The 9192-nt window shown below is 46.5% G+C and overlaps 1 protein-coding gene and 1 non-coding gene across 3 annotated transcripts in view; both read right to left on the reverse strand.

Annotated features, from left to right (window-relative positions):
* LOC114887004 (neurotrimin-like) overlaps positions 1–9192 on the reverse strand; it is a 926389-nt gene that overhangs the window by 905498 nt on the left and 11699 nt on the right. The window lies entirely within an intron of this gene.
* LOC114887850 lies at positions 4459–4578 on the reverse strand. The gene has a single exon (XR_003791614.1). It is a non-coding gene; the product is annotated as a U6atac minor spliceosomal RNA (small nuclear RNA).

Consider the following 9192-nt stretch of genomic DNA (forward strand, 5'->3'; position numbering starts at 1 on the left):
TCGCCATTTCTGAGAAGTTCCCAGGAGGTGCTGACCACACTCTGAGAAGCACCCTGGTGGCCGTACACTGGGAACTGTCCCCTGAAGGACGACGTGGAACCACCACCAAACCAGCACCTCCAGATGTAACAAGTCCATCCCCACCTGACTGACCCCCGCCCCTCAAACAGGTCTGGGACTCAGAATTGTCAAGCAAATCAGCAAACGTAAGTTCACTCCCTCCCAAAATTTACCTCACTGGTCAAGCAGAAGAGGCAGGTGCCGGATTCACTGTCTGGTTTGTGTCAATGCAGAGCCAAGCCTCTGGGTAGTTGGTGCCTCAAGGGCTCTGGTGGGTCAGCCCTCCTGGCCCCCAAAGTTGTCCCAGTGACACATGGAACTCCAGGTCAGAACGCGCTGGTCCGCCCCTCACCTTTCTTCTAGTTTCTCCTCTTCCTGGCCTTCCCCTGGATACTTCTCTGTTATATTTGGATTAACTGCAGATCTCCTTTGATTACTCACTGTGTTGAAACAGACAGCCTGTTGCCACGTGTTTGATGACTGAACCCCCGGGGGAGTTCCTATTTGCAAGGCAGCCAGTTACCAGCGCTTGGCCTTACAAGCGCTCCTTGAGCTGCTAATTCATTGTTTAAGAAGTTGCTTTGCAGTTTCTGATTTTTCAATAACAGGCTTCTCACGAAGACTTTAAGCTTCGGAAATAAGCCGAAAACTGCTTTTTCCTTCATTTACATAAACACCAGCGGATCAGGAGGGAGAAAAAGGGAATACTTTCGCCTGTTATTCCTGGGGCTCTGGAAGCCTCTGTGGGTAGCGTGTCAAGGCTGCAGGTCTGGAAAAGTGCCGTGGGAAGTGTGCGGCTCCCAGAAAACCTGACGCCCCGGCGAATGATAAAATCCTGAAATTTCTCCTGACGCCCGGGCTTCCGCTTCGCCGAGCTGGGCAGATATTCTGGGCACCAGCAAATTGTTCTGTCAGCAAGCGGCTCCCTCAGCTGCATCCCGTTAGGATGCCTGTCACTCATCCCCCAGTCTTTGAACCACAGCCCCGCCCTCTGAGGTGGCATCCTGCCACCTGGGACAGGTAAGGGGGTGGGGAGTGGCTGTAGAAAAGCTGTCAGGAGGCGCAGCCTGGAGGGGAGGGGACGCAGTCTCCCTGAAGCTGCCCCTCATTTCTGTTGTCGGGGGTGTGGATCCAGGGTGTGGACCATAGTAGGTGCTCAGTTTTCTCAACAGAGGGGAGGAACTTTCTGGAACATGGGCCATTTTCAACCACCATCTGTTTCTCTCTCTGTCTCTCTACTTCTCTTTCTCTCCCAAATGTAGATTTTACAAATAATCCAATGAGCCAGAAAGCGCAGCCATCCTTTTTTTTTCCCTGCCAAACCATGTACCTCCCCATTAAAAAGAAAATAAACTGTGAAAACTTACTTTCACTGTTTAGTCTCCAAATTCTGATCGGGCTATTTTCCTTAAGTACCGAACGTGTATGGACCAAAAATAGGGTGCCAGATAAAAACAGAACAAAAATAAGATGCCCAGTTCGATCTGAATTTCAGATAAATAGCAAATAATTTTTTAATATAAGTATGTGCTATGCATAATTAAAAGTTACGCGTTGTTTATCTGGAATTTAAATGTGTTGGGCATCCTGGATTTTTATTTACTAACTCTGGCAACCCGAGCAAAAGGGAATTTGCATTTACTTACATAGTCTACATATTTCCATAGCTTCCATACCACGAAGCTTGCTTTGTCTGGTGGTTCTTTCCTAAGGTGGGAATATTCCAGAGAAACCGAGACCCCTCCCATGTGGCCCACAGAGCCCTGAGGGGCGGCCCTTCCAATCAGAGCTCCTCACCTGTGCTGCATGACTGCTTCACGTCAGCGGTTCTCGAAATGTAGGGTGACTTGCCCTCCAGAAAGGCTTCTTGAGACGCAGGGAGCTGCCTTTTAGAAAGTCCCAGACTTTCTGGTTCAGGGACTTTGCTCAGATCAGACTGGACGGAAGCCCTGGACTCCAAGGCCGACTCCTAACAAGGAAACCTCTGGGAGGGATCCTCTAAGGATAGAATCAGTGGGTTAAAGCAGGTCCCAAAACCCTGTTGTTCTCCTTTTTCAGCTTTTTAAATTCTCTTCCTGGCCCCCTTCTGTCCGTCCCTCTCAAGGCTGAAACAAGTGTGTGCAGGGTTGCACGGTGCTGACCCTGCAGGAAGGACACACCCGGCAGAGAGCAGCTCTGCAAGGTCACGGAGAGGTGAAAGGGTATCAGTGTCCTGTCAGTGTCTATAGTCAGTTTCTGGGTCAGTGTCCAGGGTCAGCGTTGGGGTCAGTGTCCAGGTCAATGTCCAGGTCAGTGGGGCTGGAGAGCAGTATGAGGAGGCCTCTGGGAGACAGAGCAGGACCGAGGCTGGGGCAGGATAGGGCAGGAGAGGGAAGGACCCTGACAAGTTGAGGAACTCCGGCTTTATCTTGAGAGCCCTGTGGGCTAGTGGAGATTTTTAGCCAAGGACTGAAGTGGGAAAATTTGCTTTTGTAGCAAGATAATTAATGATGGACAAGATGGAGGAAGGGCTGAACTGGGATGCAAACTGGTAGCAGGAGACCCATTCAGACACAGCGTTAGTCCATAGACAATGATGTCAGCCTGAGCCAACAGTGGAGACGCAGGGACGGTTCAGAGACAGAATGGAAGTGAGCTGTGAGTGACTGTGGGAGTGCGAGGGGGGAGGGGAGGGAAGGGGGTGCAGACGCCCTCATGGGGAGGGACAGACACTAACACCTACACTGTTCAGAAACCTCCTAAGATCCTTGGCTTTACTTTTCCAGTATGAATTGAGTGACAAGTTTCCCAGGATAATTCAAGTAAACGTGAAAGCTACATTCTAAGGAAGTTTAAATATCCCATTTTACAGATGAGGAAAATAAAGCCTTCAGGAAAAAGAAAAAAACCCTCGATTTCTAAAGTTAGAGTTAATGATGGAACTGGGATGAGAAAAGGATATTCTGATTGATGTGGAAATCAAGAAATATATTTTACACAGATAGGTTCTGTAAACTGGCAATGTAAAACTCTACCTGTGTAATTCCTTGCAGAGTTAATTAATTTGAGAACTGAGTTGGAGATGAGCTCTGACCATGTCTGGGAGAAGGTCTCTCCATCTCCTAGACGGTGGGGCAAGAGATGGAGATAAGTTGGGGGTAGGTCATATCGTATCTTACAAATCCAGAGAAGAGAGGAATATAGCCAATATTTTCTAACAACTATAAATGGAGTATAACCATTAAAAATTATGAACCACTCTGTTGTACGCCTGTAACACATAATATTGCACATCAGCCACCACACTTCCATAAAAAATAATAACAATCATTTTAAAATCCAGAGAAAAAAGAATGTTGTGAGGAAAGGAGTGATTAATACTACGTGGAATCCCTCTGATTTGCTGGCCAGTGCTCTCCATTACTATGCAAACAACTATGTTCAGTCCTTTTCTGCTTCCTGGAAAAGCCAGCTTTTCCAGAGCTATAGGCACACACAGGAACCTGGATACACATGCATGCAGACACAGACCTTCCCCGAATTATACGCAGAGTAAATAAAAACTATCAAACATAAACTTCTTCAGCTTCCTGTTGCGAAGCTTAAAACTCTGCCTGCATCCATACAGTGCCCAAGACAGCTAACTTTCTTTTTTCCATTTTTCTTTATTGTGGTAAAATACACATAACAAAAAAGTTACCATTTTAACCGCTTTTAAGCATACAATTCAGTGGCATTAAGAGCGTTCACAACGTTGTACAGCCATCAAATGTATCTCCCCAACTCTCTCATCATGCCAAACAGAAACTCTATACCCTTGAAATAATAACTCCCCATCCCCTGCTCCTGGTAACTTCTATTTTCTGTCTCTATGAATTTGCCTATTCTAAGTACCTCATAGAAGTTGTATCATACACTATTTGTCCTTTGGTGTCTGACATTTCACTTAGCACAATGGCTTCGAGGTCCTTCCTTGTTATAGCCTGTGTCAGGATTTTATTTACTCATTTCCTTAAGGCTGGATGATACTTGGTTGTATGTACAGACCACATTTTGTTTATCCGTTCCTCCACGGATGGGCACTTGGGTTGCTTCTATTTGGGGCTATTGTGAATAACGCTGCTATGACCATTGGGGTGTAAATGTCTGTTTGAGTCTCTGCTTTCGACTTTTGGGGGTATATACCTAGAAGTGGAATTGCTAGATCATATGGTAATTCCATTTTTAATTTTTTGAGGAACGAAGAACTGTTTTCCACAGTGGACGTACTGCTTTACCTTCCCACCAGCAGTGCACAAGGGTCCTAATTCAGTTTCTCTGTATCATCACCATTTTTAAAAACTAATAACCATCCTAATAGGTATAAAGTAGTATCAAATTATGGTTTTGATTTGCATTTCCCTAATGACTAGAGATGTGGAAAACCCTGGGTGAGATCACAGAGAGTGGTGATGCCTTAACCATGTGTTTCTCGTTTAGGCTGAGGGCCTCTCGCATCCCTGTCGAGGGAAGTTTAACCTCCCCCCTTTCATACAACAGGTGAACTGCCTCTTAAAATTCACAGCCCTCTTCTTCCATGGTTGTAGGCCCCTGAATTTGTCTGGGCATGTGGTCATCCAAAGTGGATGGTACACCCTCTCCTGCATCTCCCACCCTCTCCTGCATCTCAGTGTGGCCGTGTGACCAAGTTCTGGCCCAGGGCGTGTGAGGAAGGGTGTCCTGTGAGGGCTTCCAGGGAGGGAGCTTCTTTGGGATGCAGTCCACGCGTGCGTCTGCCCCTTCTTCTGTTTCTTCTCTTTCATCTCACGGCCTGGCCCAAGGATGCTGCCAACTTAGACCATGTACAATGGATCCAAACCACAGACAGGAGGGAGTCCTTCAGGAACTCCAGCCAGGAACACAGTGGAATGTTTTTGTAACCAGAGAGATAAATTCCTATCTCCTTTAAACCACTCTCACTGTGTATTGTCGTCATTTGTGGCTGAATCCAATGGTAATGGATATTTCCAGATACGTGGCTCCTTCTTTACTTTAAATGCTAGTGATACTGGTCTGTCCCCTTCTCTTTAAGACCCATTTTTCTGCCTGTGCTCAAGATTTGCTCCCACCCCACCCCTTACATTCCCCGAGGGCCCTCACCCAGTCAGGCACCTCCTGTGCCTCCCTTCATGCCCCCCTTTCGCAGCCCCTACCACATGCATTCAGAGCCGGCTTCCCCATCTTACAAAGGTAACAACCTTCTCTCCAACTGCAGCCCACCCTTGGTCTCCCTACTTTCTCTCTCTTTAAAAAAATCTGAAAGAATTATCCACATTTTTATTCTCACCCCAGTTTATCCTCACACTGTGGCTCCAGCCCACAAGACTGTTCTCCCAAGAGGACAGAAGACATTCTCACCCCTAAGTCGCACCTTACTCGATCCTCAGCAGCACTGGATCAGGCGAACACTCCTGCCTTCCCCAAACACACATCCTCTGACCTCGATGCCATCATCCTCTCCTGGCTTTTCTCCCATGTTTTGGCCACTTCTCGTCAATCGTTTTCCCAAGATTGCGTCCCTTCCCAATCCTTAAATCCTAGTTGTCTGCCCCGTTTCTCTTCACCTCCTCTCTACTGTCTTCCTGGGTAATTAACTGTGTCTGCGTCGAAGACCATCTTCGTTCAAGCTCAGATAACCTCCCAGGGTTCCAGACCCGTCCAGCTAACTTCATAGTGCGGTGCTCTGTGTACACAAATAAAACCATCGTGACCCAAATTGCATGCATTACCACTCCCCTAAAACCTGTCTGTGTCCCATTTACCCGGATACTGGAAGTCCTCTTCCATTTCCCTTTCTCACCCACCACTGTTTTTCCTCTCCATCTCCAGATCACACCCTCTAAGTCCAGGACCCTTGGATACCCGTGTCTCTACGTCTCTGCCAAGTATTCTTACCTGGTTAACTCATGCCTGACTGGCTGCCATACCCTCTACTCTTGTCCCCTTTTAATTCACTCCCCCACTGCAACTAGAGGAACATTTTAACATTTTTAAGTAACCCAAATAATGTTATTTAACGATTAAAACTGCAAAGCTAATCACGCTGCTGTCGGGCATACAGCCTTTCCACACCCTTTTTTCCCTCAGAATACACTCTTTAACAGGAACCATAAAGCCATTCAAGGTCTGACCTGTGACTACTTCTCTACCTACACCCCTTGTCTTTCTACCTACAACCTGCCCCTCCACCCCCACTTTATCCCCACAAACTATACAAACACATTCAATCTAGCCAGATGGGATACTGGATTCCTAAATTCCTACCATGCTCTCCTGCCTCTAGGCTTTGGCCTACGCCATTTCCTTTCATTGTAACACTTTTCTCTCCTCTCACCTGGTTGAATCTCTTCACCTTTGTGTCTCAGCTTTAACATCTCTTCCTTCTAGAAGAGTTCTCTGACCTTAGAGATCTAGATGCTGCCGTAGCAAACATGACTTGCTTTTATCCCAGCACATAGCATGTTGTATTGAATTGTCTTACTTCACTGAGTATAAGAAGTAGGACCCGTGGTTTATGGCCAGCGCACAGTAGGGTCTGAATAAATCATTCTGGAGTGGATGAAATATAAATGTAAATAAGAACTCGGCCATGCCCCTGAATCTACGATTTTGCTTTTTTTTTAAATCATTCACCTTGGTGATGTGGACATGACAAGTCTATATCACTTGGGGATGACACGAAGCTGATGGTGACAGCTTATCAGAATACAAAAACAGTCTCAATGGATTTAAATAATGGACCCACGTGAAATGAAATTTCATGCACGTAAAAGCAAGGATGGGAGAGGTCTTGAATAATTTTAGTCAGGGGAATGAGTGCAACGCCAATGAGCAATCGCGTGGAATATTTGAAAAGGAAAAGAAATGAATATAGTAATAAGGTGGTCCTAGATATAAAGTCCAAACTGTGGTAGGTAATAGCCCACTCCACACCCTGCCGGTCCGACCACATCAGGAGCCATCTCTCTGGTAACGCCTCCTAGTGGATCATTATCAAACTGCAGCAACTTTAGAAGACAGTGATCAGGATGATCAGTGGTCTAGAAGTTATGCCCGTGATAAAGACGAGAAGGAACTAAGATTGTCAAGATAAGATAACTTGGGTCCATAATAGTCTTCTCTTAGAAAGAAACTGCATCACACAATATGACTTGTATTTTGAGTGGCTCTAACTGGTATAAGTTAGGAAGAGGCAAATTTTTGCTCCACATAGATTCTCCAGGATTGTATTCAACTGCAAGTAATTGAAACCTAATTATATGGGGATTTTTTTCCCATAAATTATAAGTGTGGACATAGGTATTCCAGAGCTGGCATCACTACTATGTTATCTTGAACTTGGGGTCCTTCTGTTAGCTTGAGCCATGTGAAATTGTTCATACTCAGCTGGTTTTGATTTACTAAAACAACAAGTCCATTTAGTTCAACCTAAGAGCTTCCTGTTTTACCATTCTGGATGTGTTTGCCACTCTGATGCCATTTTGTCCTCCTGTTTGCAAGTTGGTTCCTGGACCCCCGGGTAGTACGCCAGGCTCTCAGTCAAGAAAAGTCTGGGGGAGGGGGGTGGTAAGGTTCACAAAGCACAGCCTTCCTGAGTAGAACCCTCAAACTCCCACCCGGGAAACTTCTGCTCACTTCCCATTGGCCTGACCTGCACGGCATGACCATCCTCAGCTCTAAGGAAATCTCAGAGGTACGTATTATAAACAGGCACTTTGCTGCCCTGAACAAATTTAGAGCCCTGTAAAGAGGAAGGATAGAATTTATACTGAACAGTATTTTCTCACAGAGTTTATCCACTATACAAAGGGAGGCTAGTGTCAGTTGATCTCCACTGTATCTGCACTGTAGAGTCACAGGTGTTTCAAAGCAGAGGTGATCTTGCCCCATTCGGATCCATTTAATGAGAATTTCTGTGAGTTGAACCTGGGCCTCTGCTTATGACGATCTCCACAGGCGATCTGGATAGACAGCCGGAACTGGGACCACGACTCTGGCAGTGAGCGTCTGCTCCCTGGAAATCCTGGAGTTGGTCAACAGGAATTAGCAAACATCATTCAGGTGGGATGGTTGTCTTGGACGGGAGATCGGGCTAATTCCAAGGTGCCTCCCGTAACTCTAGAAGTCCGAAAACACTTCTGGGTTTGATGATTAAACTATTCCAGCCTTGGACAAGGCTTCAGCAGTGCAAGAAAGTAATGAAAAAGTGGTGATAAGACATTCCGATCCTTCTACTCAGAAGGTTTACGGGAAAAGGAAGAAGAAATATAGAATAATTATTCTTAGTTGCTTTCAGACTGGGCAAAATGGTTTATCCACCTGCAGGTGTCTGTGCATCACCAATTGCATTGAGAAAAAAGGTTGTCAGTCTTTTCATGTTTGGGCCAGGTGTCCTCTGGCTGTTTAGAGGACAGTCAAATGCCCCGGGGGGGATGGATGGTGAAGAAAGACGCAGAGTAGGTTTGAAGAAGCAGGTAAGAAGCACTCGTCCACTTTGCCTTCCCCAGATAAACAAAGCCACCCAGTCACTCTCCTCTTTCCTCAGGTGCACCCTTCCCTGGCCCCTGGTGCCCCCTCTGATGCCAAAGTGGTTCAGAGAGCAGCCCCTTCCTCCACACTTCTGACCCGCTGACCACTGGAGGTCCCATTTCCTGCGCTTGGGTGAGTTTAGCCAAAAAGAGTAAGCTCATCTCCCGCTCCCTGGATGCCTATAACATCTGGTTTACATCTGGTTATAACCAGGAGCGATTACTGATGTGTGGGATTACATATTCAGGGTCCAAAAAAGATCCTGTCGGAGGAAGATAGGAGTTGAATCTAATAAAGAGACTTCAGAAAGGGTGAGTTTCGAGGCCAGGTTGCCGTGTGTACAGTACAACGCAGGCATAGGAGAAAGAAGGGCTAATTACAGCTCGCCCTGAGTCTACAGGGTTCTACGGCTCCTCATAGACCTAAGGGCGTCTCTCTCTCTCTCTCTCTCTCCCCTTTTGTCCAATGAGCACTGGTCCCCTTTTGTCCACAGCACTGGTCCCCTTTTTTCCACAAGCACTGGTCCCCTTTTGTCCATAAGCACTGGTCCCCTTTTGTCCACAAGCACTGGTCCCCTTTTGTCCA

Source organism: Monodon monoceros, unplaced genomic scaffold (genome assembly GCF_005190385.1).
Source record: "Monodon monoceros isolate NGI ecotype Baffin Bay Population unplaced genomic scaffold, NGI_Narwhal_1 Super_Scaffold_7, whole genome shotgun sequence".
Lineage (NCBI taxonomy): Eukaryota > Metazoa > Chordata > Mammalia > Artiodactyla > Monodontidae > Monodon > Monodon monoceros.